Source organism: Lycorma delicatula, chromosome 3, assembly GCF_047948215.1.
Source record: "Lycorma delicatula isolate Av1 chromosome 3, ASM4794821v1, whole genome shotgun sequence".
Lineage (NCBI taxonomy): Eukaryota > Metazoa > Arthropoda > Insecta > Hemiptera > Fulgoridae > Lycorma > Lycorma delicatula.
In genome coordinates this window covers 8,315,718-8,329,483 of record NC_134457.1, presented here as the reverse complement: position 1 = coordinate 8,329,483, position 13,766 = coordinate 8,315,718, and positions in this window count along the sequence as shown.

The window sequence follows — 13,766 nt, the reverse complement described above, 5'->3', positions numbered from 1 at the left end:
CTATAAGTAGATTTGAACACAAAAAAATGACATATATAAAGTGGTTTCCATGGAAATCTCTCAAAGAACTGTATGTTTATACATATTTAATACAAGATTCATAAATATATAATAAACATAAATAATTATATACAAAGAAGATGAGTCCAAGGAATATTGATAGTTCAAAACAAAAAGAGCAAAGAAAACACCAAAAAACAGTCTTATCATTCTCCCAAAAAATAATTTATCCAACAAAGAAACAATGAAACAAAAAAGAACTAACAAAAGTAAGTGGCCAAACGAAATTAAAAATTTTGAAGATGCACACACAATACCTTACGGTTGATGATTCACCTTAAATCTCGGAGAACTTAAAATTTAATGTAAGCAGTCGCTTTATGCAACATCCTCGCGGTTATCTAGGAGGTTAATTGCAAGGCATTTCACATGCTTGTTCAGTCATCTTGTACCAAATAGCTTTTTCTCCTCTCGAACGGTTGACAACTCTAGATAATCGTGTATTTCAGTATTTTTCGCAAACCACAGCGCTTTTGTCATATTTCTCAATAATATGATGTTCTAGAATCGCTGTACGACTAGATGTTACTCTCACTTGTCGCGCCCCTAGTGGATTCCGTTGGACCAAATCGGTTTCAGGATCGCTGAGTACAGCAATTATCCAATAACTAACAATAAAGATTAGACACCTTAAGTGGCAACACTTAAACATAATTATTTTAAATAAATCAAGTTCTCACTTAAAACACCAGGAAAAAACATATTACGCAGTCGGTTACCTAACTTGAATGGTAATTAATAAATGTAATCCGTTGTAGAATTCTAGTTATAAATAACTTACGTAGTTGTAAGTTTAGGAAATCAAAAAATTATTTAGATTTAACCTTTCCTTTTTCGTAGTAGGGCTTGCTGATATCAACACATAAGTTTGAAGTTTATGTATCTGATACAGAACTGGAATTTTGTAGCGTGTAAAAATTCCATGCCGATCTGGAATCGAACCCGGGACCTCCTGATGAAAACCCGAAACGCTATTACTCTGCTACAAAAAAAATCACTTTCTACTCAATCACCAGAGAATTAAAAAAAATTATCAGAGCTAAAGCTATTCAGTAACTGATTAGTCAGGTTTAATGTTAAGTTCGGAAACAGGTACAGATTTACCTATTCTTATTCGAAATTCCAATTTTAATCCTTGAAAATTTAAGGTTATTTATAAATATTTTATCGAATATCCTACTTAATTCCAACAATAGGAATTTATACTAATTTAAAAAAAATAATTAAAAAATTAAGCCTTTTTATTTTGAAGAACAAATTTTTGGATAATTTATCCCCCCGCAATTAACCATAACAATCTTTTATGTGTGGTTCAGTACTTAAATCTATATTAAAGAAAAATCCTTTGTAGAGTAAATTAAATATTATAAAATCAGAATCTGTTATACTTCAGCCGATTTCATTCATCCTTATTAAATGAATATTAGAAGTACAATTAAAAATATAAAGTATTAAAAAAACCTAAATTCTCTATAACCCCCGCCCGCCAAAAAAAAACATTGATATTGACTAATTTTACATTTTAAAAAATAATCTTTTTAAACCCCCCACGGAAAGATCAAGAAGATTAATTTTTTGTATCTATTTTGGTAGATATATCCATTAGATTATAATTTAGGCCGTACAGAAAAAGTAATCAGGATTTTAAAGCTACTTAATGACTTACATTGACATGAAACACAAAATAAAATTAAAGAGCAACTTTTGCAAGTTACAAGTTTTTTCCGTACAAGTGTTAAATGTCAGCACACTTTTTCTAGCGGTCCATATCCACTCGATAGGAGATTTCGTCCCACTTTTAATTCAGCATGTCTGGAGTAATGAAAACCACAGCTATTTCAATCCTGTGCCTCAAGTCGGATAGACAAACATGTAATGAAGACACCTATACAAAATTCTTTATAAAACCTTTATAAACTTTTGACGTGTCTGTCTTATGTTAAAATTAAATTTAGTACGCAGGGTTTCGTTTTTATTTCAATCCGATACTATAAAAGCCACTCGCTGGCATAAACACTGACCAATTTATCTGTAGAGTTGGCTAATTGAAGGAACTAAAGTTTTCCATTGGAGAAATCAGTTTTGTTAAAAAAAAATATGATAATGGCTCTCCCATTTAACTCTACAGATAAATTGGTCTGTCTATAGCTCGGAGGAACTTCATCCAAGGTCTGTAACTTTTCACGTAAAACCAACGTCCGTACGTCCCGACACAGCCCCACCCGATTTTTTCTCTTTTGATTTATATAAAACCCCAAGCTCGGTTATCGGGTCCTTGCCGACTGATCCAGCAGTCGGGGAAAAAGGTTTTCAACCTATTTCATTTAGTTACGCAGGTTGAAAAATAACTTTAATAATAATTATTTAGCAACTCATCCAGTTGCTAAATAAAGTTGTTTCGTTCATCTTGTAGTTCAGGGAAGAGCCATGTACACAGCATATCCCCCAATAAGCAACTCCTGTTGCGTTTGCTCCAGTAAATAGGAACGGCCTATAAACTTGTCACCTAGATATTACGCGGAAAACATTTAATTTTGTAGTGCCCTTTTCGGATTGTAAGTGTTGGGAATTTTCTGAACCAGATGTGGGAGGATAATACGTGTATTAAATTTTTCACTTAGATGAAACATTATTTCATCAAAAAACACAATATGATCAGGAAAGTCATCATCTTGATGCTGTTAATTTTAATCGGAAATTCGGCACGTATAATGTAGTCGGTAAACTTCAAAGCCTGTAGCAGCTACAAACGTTCCGGAATTATACGTAAGAGTTTCCTTAAAACATTTCGCACTATCGTAACCACAACAGTTAGTTCGCAACGGCCTAAGATATCTTTTTAGGATTAAATAGGAAACTCTTCCTGAAATTTTCAACATTTTCTCCAGATATCTTGGTCGTTTAAAACCGATCATGCCATCGACGAATGTTACTGTCCTCTGGAAAATAACAATTAAACTTTTTAAGGAATGCACGTTTAACTATGATTATAGATTCAAATTTAGCAAACTGAAAAACAAAGAAGTCTTCCGGGTCGCCATCTTTGCTACTAGCGCTATCAAATGAAAAGATGTACGGTCACCCGCGCTACTAGTTGTCCTTTTTGCTATTTGATTCAACACTGTTCACCTCATCAAAGAGATATATTATAACAAATTAAACCGCCTATTTTTTTTTTTATATACCCGTTATTATGAGAAATGGTGCTGAATTTTTATTTTGACACGGTTAAAAGACATAAGATCTGGTTTATTTATGTAGATTACGTATAGAAAATTTATGTTTCATTGCATTAAACTGAGTCGTGTTTCTTTTTAAGCTCTCATTTCATGGATTTCTTTTTCTGTTTTAAAATACTTTTGTAAATTGTTAACTGAAGTAGTTATAACAATCAAAATAAATTTATAACATTAAAAATATGAAGGCTAAAAACACTATCATAGTAATGCTGGGTGAAAACACTATATAAATTATAAAAAGAGATTTTAAAATGTAACATTCTGAGCAGATTTGTGTGTATATTTTATTAGTAATTTACACGAAAGTCTTAAATTACGAAAAAAAGACGATCGATCGTAGTGGAATATACTTCCTTGTTGCAGGTTATAACGGCAAGTTAAACTATTTTTGCCAAATAAGTAGATATTACCAATAAAGCTTCATTTGAGAAGTCTTATAAACTACTGCAAATAAAAACATAACATGCAAATACATGAAATAATGTTGTTTTTTCTTAATTTATTTTATCTTTATTTTAATCCGCAGTGATAAACATTATTCCTTGACATTTTAATTCTAAATTGCCCCAAGTTATGTTTTGAAAATACTTTGACATTATTTATAAAACAGGAATAAGAAAATTCTTCTAAAGATTAAACTTTAAAGAAATTAAAAGATAAAAAAGAGATAAATATTAAAAAACACGATGCAAAAAAAAAATTGCTCTTTAATATAGAATAATTAAAGAGCATACGGGTGATAATTTGTACATGGTATTATTCGGAATAAATTTTTTTTTTAATTTTTATAATTTATTTAAACATATGTATATGTAGCCTGCAAGTGCCCATGATGATGATGATGAGGTAGAGTGTGTGTACAAAGAAATTTACGAAGCAATTAAACACATAAAAGGGGATGAAAATTTAATAATAGTTGGAGATTGCAATGCAAGCATCGGAAAGGCAAGGAAGAAAATATTGTTAGCGAATAAGGGCTGGGCTAAAGGAATGAAAGGGACCGACTTACTGAGGTTTATTAGAAGTATAATTTACTAATTGCCAACACCCTGTTTAAAAATCATAATTGGAGAGTATACACGTAGAAAAAGCCAGGTGATACTGCAAGGTATCAGTTAGATTATATCATGGTTAAACAGAGATTTAGAAATCAGCTCGTCGACTGCAAAGCATATCCTGGAGCAGACATTGATAGCGACCATAATTTAGTGATAAAGAAATGTAGATTGGGGTTTAAAAACCTGAAGAAAAGGTGTCAGATGAATCGGTGGAATTTAGGGAAGCTTGAGGAAGAGGAGGTAAAGAAGACTTTTGATATGATGATATCGCAAGAGGTGTGAGTAAAAAAGAAAAGTTAGAAATTATAGAAGAAGAATGGGAGAATGTTAAAAATGAAATTCTTAAATCAGCAGAAGCGAACGTAGGCGGAACAAAGAGAACTGGTAGGAAACCTTGGATACCATAGGATATATTACAACTGATGGATGAACGTAGAAAGTATAAGGATGCTAGTGATGAAGAAGGTAAAGGGAACTATTGACAATTAGAAAATACTATAAACAAGAAGTTCAAGTTAGCGAAAGAAGAGTGGATTAAAGAAAGGCGTTCAGAAGTGGAAAGAGAAATGATCATTAATAAAATAAACGGAGGACAGAAAAGTTAAGGAGAATTTTCTGATATATAAGTTAAAATCTAATAATGTGTTAAATAAAGATGGTACACCGATTTATAATACGAAAGAAAAGATCGACAGGTGGATGGAATATATACGGAGGAAATGAATTAGAAGCTACTGTTACAGAGGAAGAAGAGGATGTCGAGGAGATGAAAAGGGACATACAATAATGAGATCTGAATTTAATAGAGGATTAAAAAATTTAAATGGCAGAAAGGTCATTTCCTATCCTGGCATGGACGGAATACCTGCAGAATTACTGCGCAGTGCAGGTGAGGAAGCGATAGATAGATAATACAAACTGGTGTGTAATATTTACGAAAAAAGGAGAAGTTCGTTCAGGCTTCAAAAAGAGTGTTATTGTCATGATACCAAAGAAAGCAGGAGCAAATAAATATGTAGAATACAGAACAATTAGCTTAACTTCTCACGCTTCAAAAATTTTAACTGGAATTCTGCGCAGAAGAATTGAGAGGAGAGTGGAAGAAGTGTTAAGAGAAAGAAAAGTATAGGGACAAGGGAAGCAATTTTAGCACTCAGATTAATATCAGAAGGTAGATTAAAGAGAAGCAAACCAACATACATGTAGATTTAGAAAAGGCATTTGATAACGTATACTGGAATAAAATGTTCAGTGTTTTAAAATATTTAGGGTTCAAGTGTATAGATAGAAAAGCAATTGCTAATATTTACAGAAACCACACTGAGACAGTAATAATCGAAGAGCATAAGAAAGAAGCCGTAATAAAAAAGGGAGTTCGACAACAATGTTCCTTAGCCCCGCTCCTTTCTAATTTTTACATACAACAAGCATGATGTTAAAGAACAATTTTAATCCGGAGTAAGAGTACAAGGTGAAAAGATGAAGATTCTACGATTTGCTGATAATATAGTAATTCTTTTTTAATTTTCTGGTGACCCCTTCCTTAGTAGTTCCCACCCGGAGATCCGAACGGGGGACTATTTTACCTCCGGAATATTTTACCAAGGAAGGCGCCTCCATTATTGCTATGTGAAAATGCAGAGAGCCACATTTTCTTGGAAAAAAAGCAGCTGTAGTTTTCCATTGCTTTCAGCTGCGCAGTACTCAGAGGACTGAGTGATGTTGATTCGGCCGTTTAAGTCGTCCTGACTCACGCCCCTAACAACTACTGAAAGAGCTGCTGCCCTCTTTCAGGAATCATTCCTTAGTCTGGCTCTCAACAGATACCTCTCCGATATGGTTGCACCTTCGGTCCAGTTACTCTGTATCCCTGAGCACTCAAGCCCCCTCACCAACGGCAAGGTCTCATGATTCATAGAGGAGGCTTCTTGTGTAGGCAGGCCACGTTTGGAGTATGTAAAACAAATTGTTGGGGATGTAGGATGTAGAGGGTATACTGAAATGAAACAACTAGCACTAGATAGGGAATCTTGGAGAGCTGCATCAAACCAGTCAAATGACTGAAGACAAAAAAAAAATAGTAATTCTAGATGAGAGTCTAGTGTCTGGTGTGCTGTTAAAGGATGTGCACTGGCAGCTGCCAGTGCGCATCCGTGGCTCATCCTTGAGGTCCTGAATAAGGCAATGGGGTGGGTAGCTTTCGTAGATTCTGATTCCAAAACCGGAACCTGCTGGCCATACCGTGAGTTACCAGCCGTTATGTTTGACTATTAGCTGGACTATTAGGAGACTATTAGCAGGAGGTTTTTCAAAACCCGGTACAGCTTTGTCAGGGGAAGGCGAGCGTTGATGCGCTCCGTAGGGTGGTGAAATGGATTGGATCGTGCAGGGCGGGCACCTGGAGGGCCAGAAAGATAACCTTGATGGTTCTCCTGTACGTACGCAATTCTTTTAATAGCGTACCCTGGTCGACACTGATGGAGGAGCTCAGGGAGAAAAACATCCGTTCTTACTTGATGGGACTTTCTCCAAGAACGAGAACTACTGACGATGACCGAGGAGGAGGAGGATGTCCGATTCCAAATGCAATGAGGTGTATGCCAGGGGTCGGTATTAGGTTCTCTTCTCTGGAAACTAGTCTTTGATCGCAGGCTGAAGTTTCCGGGATAGGTGTTCGTGGTCGCTTATCTCATGATTTGGCGTTGTTGGTAGCCGGCCGTTCGGAAGATGACATGGAACGGCTGGCGAATCAGCAGTACGACGGGTGAGCGCTTGGCTTCAGGTCAGGGCTTCGAGCTGGTGCCCCGGAAGACACAATTGCTTGCAGTGGTGGGTCACCGCAGAATCAGGGATGTCACTGTTCTGGTTGATGGCTTCCGAGTGGTTATGGCGCAACACGTACTTGGGTGAATGGTTTGAACGAACCAGCCTGTTCAACAGGCATATTGCGGAGGTATATAGCAGAGCAAAGAGAGCCATTCACCCTTGGCCGGATAATGGTGCCCGGGTGGGGGCCGCAGGCGGCCAATCGGAGGTTACTTCTATCGGTCACGACATCAATACTTTTATATGCTGTCCCAGCATGGTTCAAGACATTGAACAGAAAGAGGAATGTGAGGCGGCTGGCCCGCTTCAGCGTTGAATACTACGGCTACTTATAGGACTGTGTCTCCACATGGATGATGGGGTGTGTTGGTGGGTATCCCGACGATCCGTCTCCGGGCTCTGCAATTAAAGAGGATATATGAGGGGATACAGAATGCTGACTTTGCATCCCTTCTGCTCCAGGAGTGGCAAGAGAGCTGGGATATACGGGTGCTTGGACTCGGCGACTAATTCCTCATCTGGGACCGTGGCTGGGGAGGAGGAATGGGGACGTCGGTTACTACGTCTTCCAGTTTCTCTCTGGCCACGGAGAATTTGGGGCTTGTCTTTACTTGTTTGAGAGGCGTGCGTTCCCAAATTATGTCTAATCTTAAATATCCCTGAGCATACATTTTACTGTTGCCCTTGATGGGCAGAGTTGAAGGAGGGATCTCACTTGGGGTGGATCATGCCGGATACTACATGTTGTGAAGCGTGGGCGAATGGTGGGAGATTGAGAGGCTCGCGGCTCTGACATCTTGAAGCAGAAGGAGATCGACTACCGTGATTGGGGGAAGACTGAGATGCAGGCGGGGTCATGGTGGTGAGGGACAGCTCCCTGCGGAGCTACTGTTTGTTTGTTCTTGCACGGATGAGTAGTTTTGGTAAGGTACGGGGACTCCCGAATCCCCATGTGGAAAAAGACCGAGTCCCGGTGGGGGTATCCCTTCGGGGATGTCTCCATTTGAGGCATGGGCGTTAAGACCGAGTCCCTGCTTCTAAGGTGGGGCCGAGAAACGAAATAGTCGGGCCTGATTACCCCATTCCGGCGGCTTGAGGCAGTCAAAAAGATAAAATTCAACCGGTGGGCCGACCTTTTCATGCCGGACGTAATGCCGGTAGGCAGGCAGGCCTGTTAGAGTTTTATGGACACCCCCTTTTTTTTGTTTGTTTAACTCCGGGTCCGCATTCAAGGCAATTCTTTCCACATGGAAAGAATTGAACATGGAGGAGATGAGTGTTTTGTAGGGTGTGTAAAAAATGTCATGCCTGACCGGTATTCGAACCCAGGACCTCTGGGTGAGAGGCCGAGACGCTACCACTGGACACTCCCTGGGCTGAGTTATACTTTATTATCGGTCCGGCCCAGGGGAGTAGTGATAAAAAAAGGGAATTTAAAAATAATATCTTTGACATAAAAACATCGGATTAATACAATTTAACAAAACAAGAGATAAATATTAAAAAACACGACTGCCAACAAAACAATGCTCTTTAATATAGAATACTTAAAGAGCGTGCGGGTGACAATTTCATATATAGTATATGACAGTATCACTTTTTTTCTCTAATATTTTAAATCCGTTTAAAAATATTTATGTAGCCTGTGACACTCCCGGTAACATAAGGATTTCAACGCAGGATCATACGTCTAAATCGATTCAGCCGCTACGATGAAGGTGCTACGGTGGAACAAGCATTTATACAAATACCCTAAATACATTACATTCTTTCTTGGACTATCGTATAAAAATAAGCCAATTTTATAATTTTCACAAATAATTTCAAACATTGCAATTATTGGTCTCATATCGAACAATTTTTCCTTGTGAAGTAAGAGCATTTACTAAATTACATTTTTCTATGTTTAACTGTTAAACTAATGGTAAGATGTCTACAAATTTTTTCTTCACTTTTTCTTTTCTTGAAAACGTTTGGAAATACAGTAAAAAATTAATTTACTGTACTTCTGAAAATATTTCAATCTAAAATTATTTCTTCTTTAATATTTAATTCGTTTAGATGTTTCTCGATTTCTCAAACTAGTTATTTATAATTTTTATTTTAGAAAGATTATTAAAGATTTTGTTCTATTATCTCCCACATTTTTAAGTATCCGTAAAAGCATAATATTCCTTTCTCATTTTTCAAATTTTCGATGAATTTCTTCATTTAACATTAAGGTATTATATTTACATTTAGGTCCTAAAATCTTTCTTAAAACGTTCCTTTTCATTTTTGATTATTATTCTAGTATTGATTTTTTGACATTATTCATCGCTTCTGCACCACTGTATTTAGTAATTCTGTACCATCATAGAAATTTTGGTTGATTTTAAATAGTGGTATTACATTGTTTTTTTTTTCATAAGAAAACTATCATCCCGTTTTTTTTCTGCAATTTCTTTTAACTTTTTATTTTAATATTTGTTATTTAAAAAATATTTGCGGTTATTGCCATACTGACCGCAAAATAAAAAAAAACTCTTAGATTGTAATTTTTGTAATGTTCTTGTTTCCACGTCATTTAATTTTAATGTTTCCCTCAATTTTTTTATGATTACCGATCGGAGAAAATCCATCTCCGGTTAATAAATCAAAATAAGCCTATTTTGATTTTAAATGATTCCAACATATTAGATAGCGCTAAAGGTCTAGAATTGAAAGTATTGTAATCAGTCCAATTTAGGCATATGCAGTTTTCACCGGATCTTTACTTTTTGACATTTAAAGAACCTAAAAAAACCGGATGGAAAAATTTTCGAATGTACTTGTGTTCGGTGTAGGCCTATAAATCACCTTTTTTCTCCAGAGTTATTGGACAGATTTTCACCAAACTTGGACAGATTGATTTATGACCGGTTAACGGTTCGATAATCAATTTTAGTCTCAGACTCTTTTAGTTTAGATAATTTAAGATTTAAATTATGTTTATAAAACATTTCTACGTATATACTACTCACACTAGAGACTATATACCAGAATTAGGAGACTACCGCATTGCATTAACTATTCATTAACATCTAGCATTAAATGTAATTAGGCTCCTAATGTATTAGGTTGATAGATCCATGAAATGTACCCCAATTATCGTTATTATTATTATTTTTTTTACTACGTTAAAATTATTCAGAACATATTTTAATAATTATTGCTGCGCGAGAAATATTTTAGTATCTATCTATATTAGAAAACAAGAATGTCAACATATCGTTTCTTTGACGGTTTATTTTTGAAAAGTAGATTCCTGGCAAGAAAACGTCGTTTAGACATTTAAACCCTCATCTATGACGCAGTTACTTTAATTGACTGCAACTTAGTCTACATTCTAACTAGTTTTAATCGACATTTTACATACGAGTATATATTTATAAAATATACACATATCTTACAAACGCGTTTCAGTAATATCTCGTGTGCTATTATTGTCTAGATTTATAATAAATCAGACGTTTTTGCGTTTAAAGAATAAAATGTTGCTTATACTGTAAATAAAAATTTAAATGTGGATATTGGAATTTCTTGTTATAAAGGATTTGATTTTTAATCGAAAACATTTACTAATTAATCTACATATTAGTTTAATTTTTCAGTATATTTTTTAAATAAAATTCAAAATTATTTTGAAAATGAATATGACGTGGTTTATATAAATATCCCGTAATGATAAAAAGAAAAAAAACTTTAATAGTACAGATTTTGAAAATTATTTTTACTTTTCGGTCTAGGTAGCGCTGTAGCAATCGGTTCAATTTGGGCATATACGGTTTTCACCGGAACTTGACGTTTTGAAACCTAAGGAACCCAAAAACAGGATGGAAATTTTCGGGATGTTAATGTTCGTATGTACGTATATGTGTGTTCGGTGTTAGCCTCTAAATCAACTTACATTTCAAGAACTAGTAAACCAATTTTGATCAAACATGGCCAGATTACTTCTATATAGGGGGCATTGATGCCAATAAATTTTCAACTAAAAAGATCAAGGTGGTGAGGCTGAAGATCAAGGTCATCCTCAGTATCTCGAGATTTCGCCTAATTAAGGTCAAAATTTTCTTTGACACATTAGTTAAGAATTAAAAAAATAATATATGCGAAAAAGATTTATGAATAATAGTACACTTCCCCCAAAAAATATTTTTGCACTCGTCTGCAACATTGGACGTCACAGGTGAGCGGTAGAATTATATGAAAGAATTATATTTAAAGTGTAAAAAAGTTAAGTTATTTTTAATGTAAAAACATCGGTCTGGACGGGTCTCGAACTCGACTGCACGGTTGACTGAGTACTTGGTGCGTTAAGCCTCGTTGCTACACCAGTCAAGCGAAATTTATTCTATATAAGTTGTGAAATTACATTAGTTTAGTTAGTGATGATCGTCGCCGCTAGTACTACAACCCTCGCACGAATTAAATACGGTATGCGCGCGCGTTTTAGTTGTATCATTGAATTAAATAAACGTAAAAAATATTACATTTAAAAAAAAATTTATTTTAAATCGAGTGTGTATGTGTGTGTAAGCCTTTCATCAGACACAACCCACAGTTGAAGAACATTTTTACTTCCTTGAACGGAGTAAAGGTGTAATGTGATCACCAAAAATTTCGGTTTTCAGATTTCAACGGAAATATCTATTTTGACCATCCTTGAATCCATTTTGATTAGTTTAGGCTTATGTCTGTACGTACGTATGTATCTCATATAACTCAAAAACGATTAGCCGTAGGATATTGAAATTTTGGATTTAAGACTGCTGTAATATTAGTTGTGTACCATTATGATTGCAATCGACTGAACAAAAGTGTCCAAAAAAGCCCAAAATAAAAAAAATTTGAATTTTGGACTTTTTGTTAACTCCCGTAATAAGAGCTTTTCAACGTAAAGAAGTGATACTTATTTTCATAAGTTTCCAAAGTTACAGCCAAATAAAATTTTAATCAATGAAATATTTGGATCTTACAAGGGGAAAGCAAATCGGTTCGAATCAGACTTCATCTCTTATTTTTTAACTTTTTTTTTTAATTTAAATACTTTGTTTTATGAATAATTATTAACCTCTGATTCTAAAAAAAAAGTGTATATGTAATTCATTACGCGTACAAGGAAGTCATGTGGTTTCTACATCAGATTTTGTTATTACTATCGATCGGAGACAATCCGTCTTCTTTCCGTACGCTGATTTCGATTTTAAATGGTTCCAACATATTGTTTTATTTTTTGTAAAAAGCATTTGAACGAAAAAATGTAATATAAGAATTATTAAATCCAAGTATAAGAGGAGTAAATTACTTTTCCTTCACTCAACCCTTAAAAAAATATAACAATAGTAGAATAATAGCTAATTTTCTTAAGTCTGAAAGTGCTAAAAAAGTTATTGTCTGAATAATTGTCGTTAGAATTATGTATTTAAATATCATACAACTCCAATAAATATAATAATAACAAATAGAATAGTTCATAAATTTTATAAATATATTGTTATATTACACAAAAAAAAAAAAAATCAAAATTACTTTTTATACTGACTGTCTTAACTAAATCCCACGGTTACAAAATAGATTCAACCTACAATAGTAAAAATGTTGCAAGAAATGATGAACTACTACAACTTTATTTATTATGTACTATAATTTTTATAGGCTATAAGCCAAAGAAATTGTATTCAACGAACGTGTTATACAAATAATATTCTAAATAGCTACATGTAGACATGTAGGAAATTTTTTTTTAACAAGAATTTTCAAGGTCATTTTGCATAAATTTACATAAAATTGCAAGATTGTTATTATTATTATTTACATTTTATATTATTTATCATTTTCTAGGAATAAAAAAAAATGCAAAAATAGAAATAAAAGACTAGGATGATGATGATGATAATAATAATAATAATAGTAATAATAATAATAATAATAATAATAATGATAATAAATTTCTACATATTATATAACCTAAATGTAACCGCTCCAAAATTATTATCCTGAAAATAAATATTAATAATCATCACGAGAGCCGTCTGTAATTTGGTTTTCTATCTGTTTTTGAAGCAACAAAAATTTTTACATTTGGATCTGAAATTTGTCAAAACGTAAAATAAAAATTAGATAATTTTATTATAGTAATAAACAGAGAATATTTCAACATTTATCAGAATTGTTTTTTATCTGATTTATCCAAATAAATAAAAGACAATTATCGGTTTGTGTGTGCCTTTAGAACTCAAAAACTAATTAACCGATATCGCAGAAAATTTAAATAATTGTTATTATTTGTTCCGGGAGTGTTTACATATTATTTTTTCCATGTTATTAGTTTACATGTTTAAATAACAATGCGTCCAAAACACAAAATATTTCCTCACGTAATAACTGCCTGAGGAATGTCGATATTTACATAGACAACGACACTCGATGTAGACATCTCTCTTCCCAAATCAGCTGATTTGGAAGTCGAGAGCTCCAGCGTTCAAGTTCTAGTAAAGTCAGTTATTTTTACACCGATTTAAATACTAGATCGTGGATATCAGTGTTCTTTGGTGGTTGG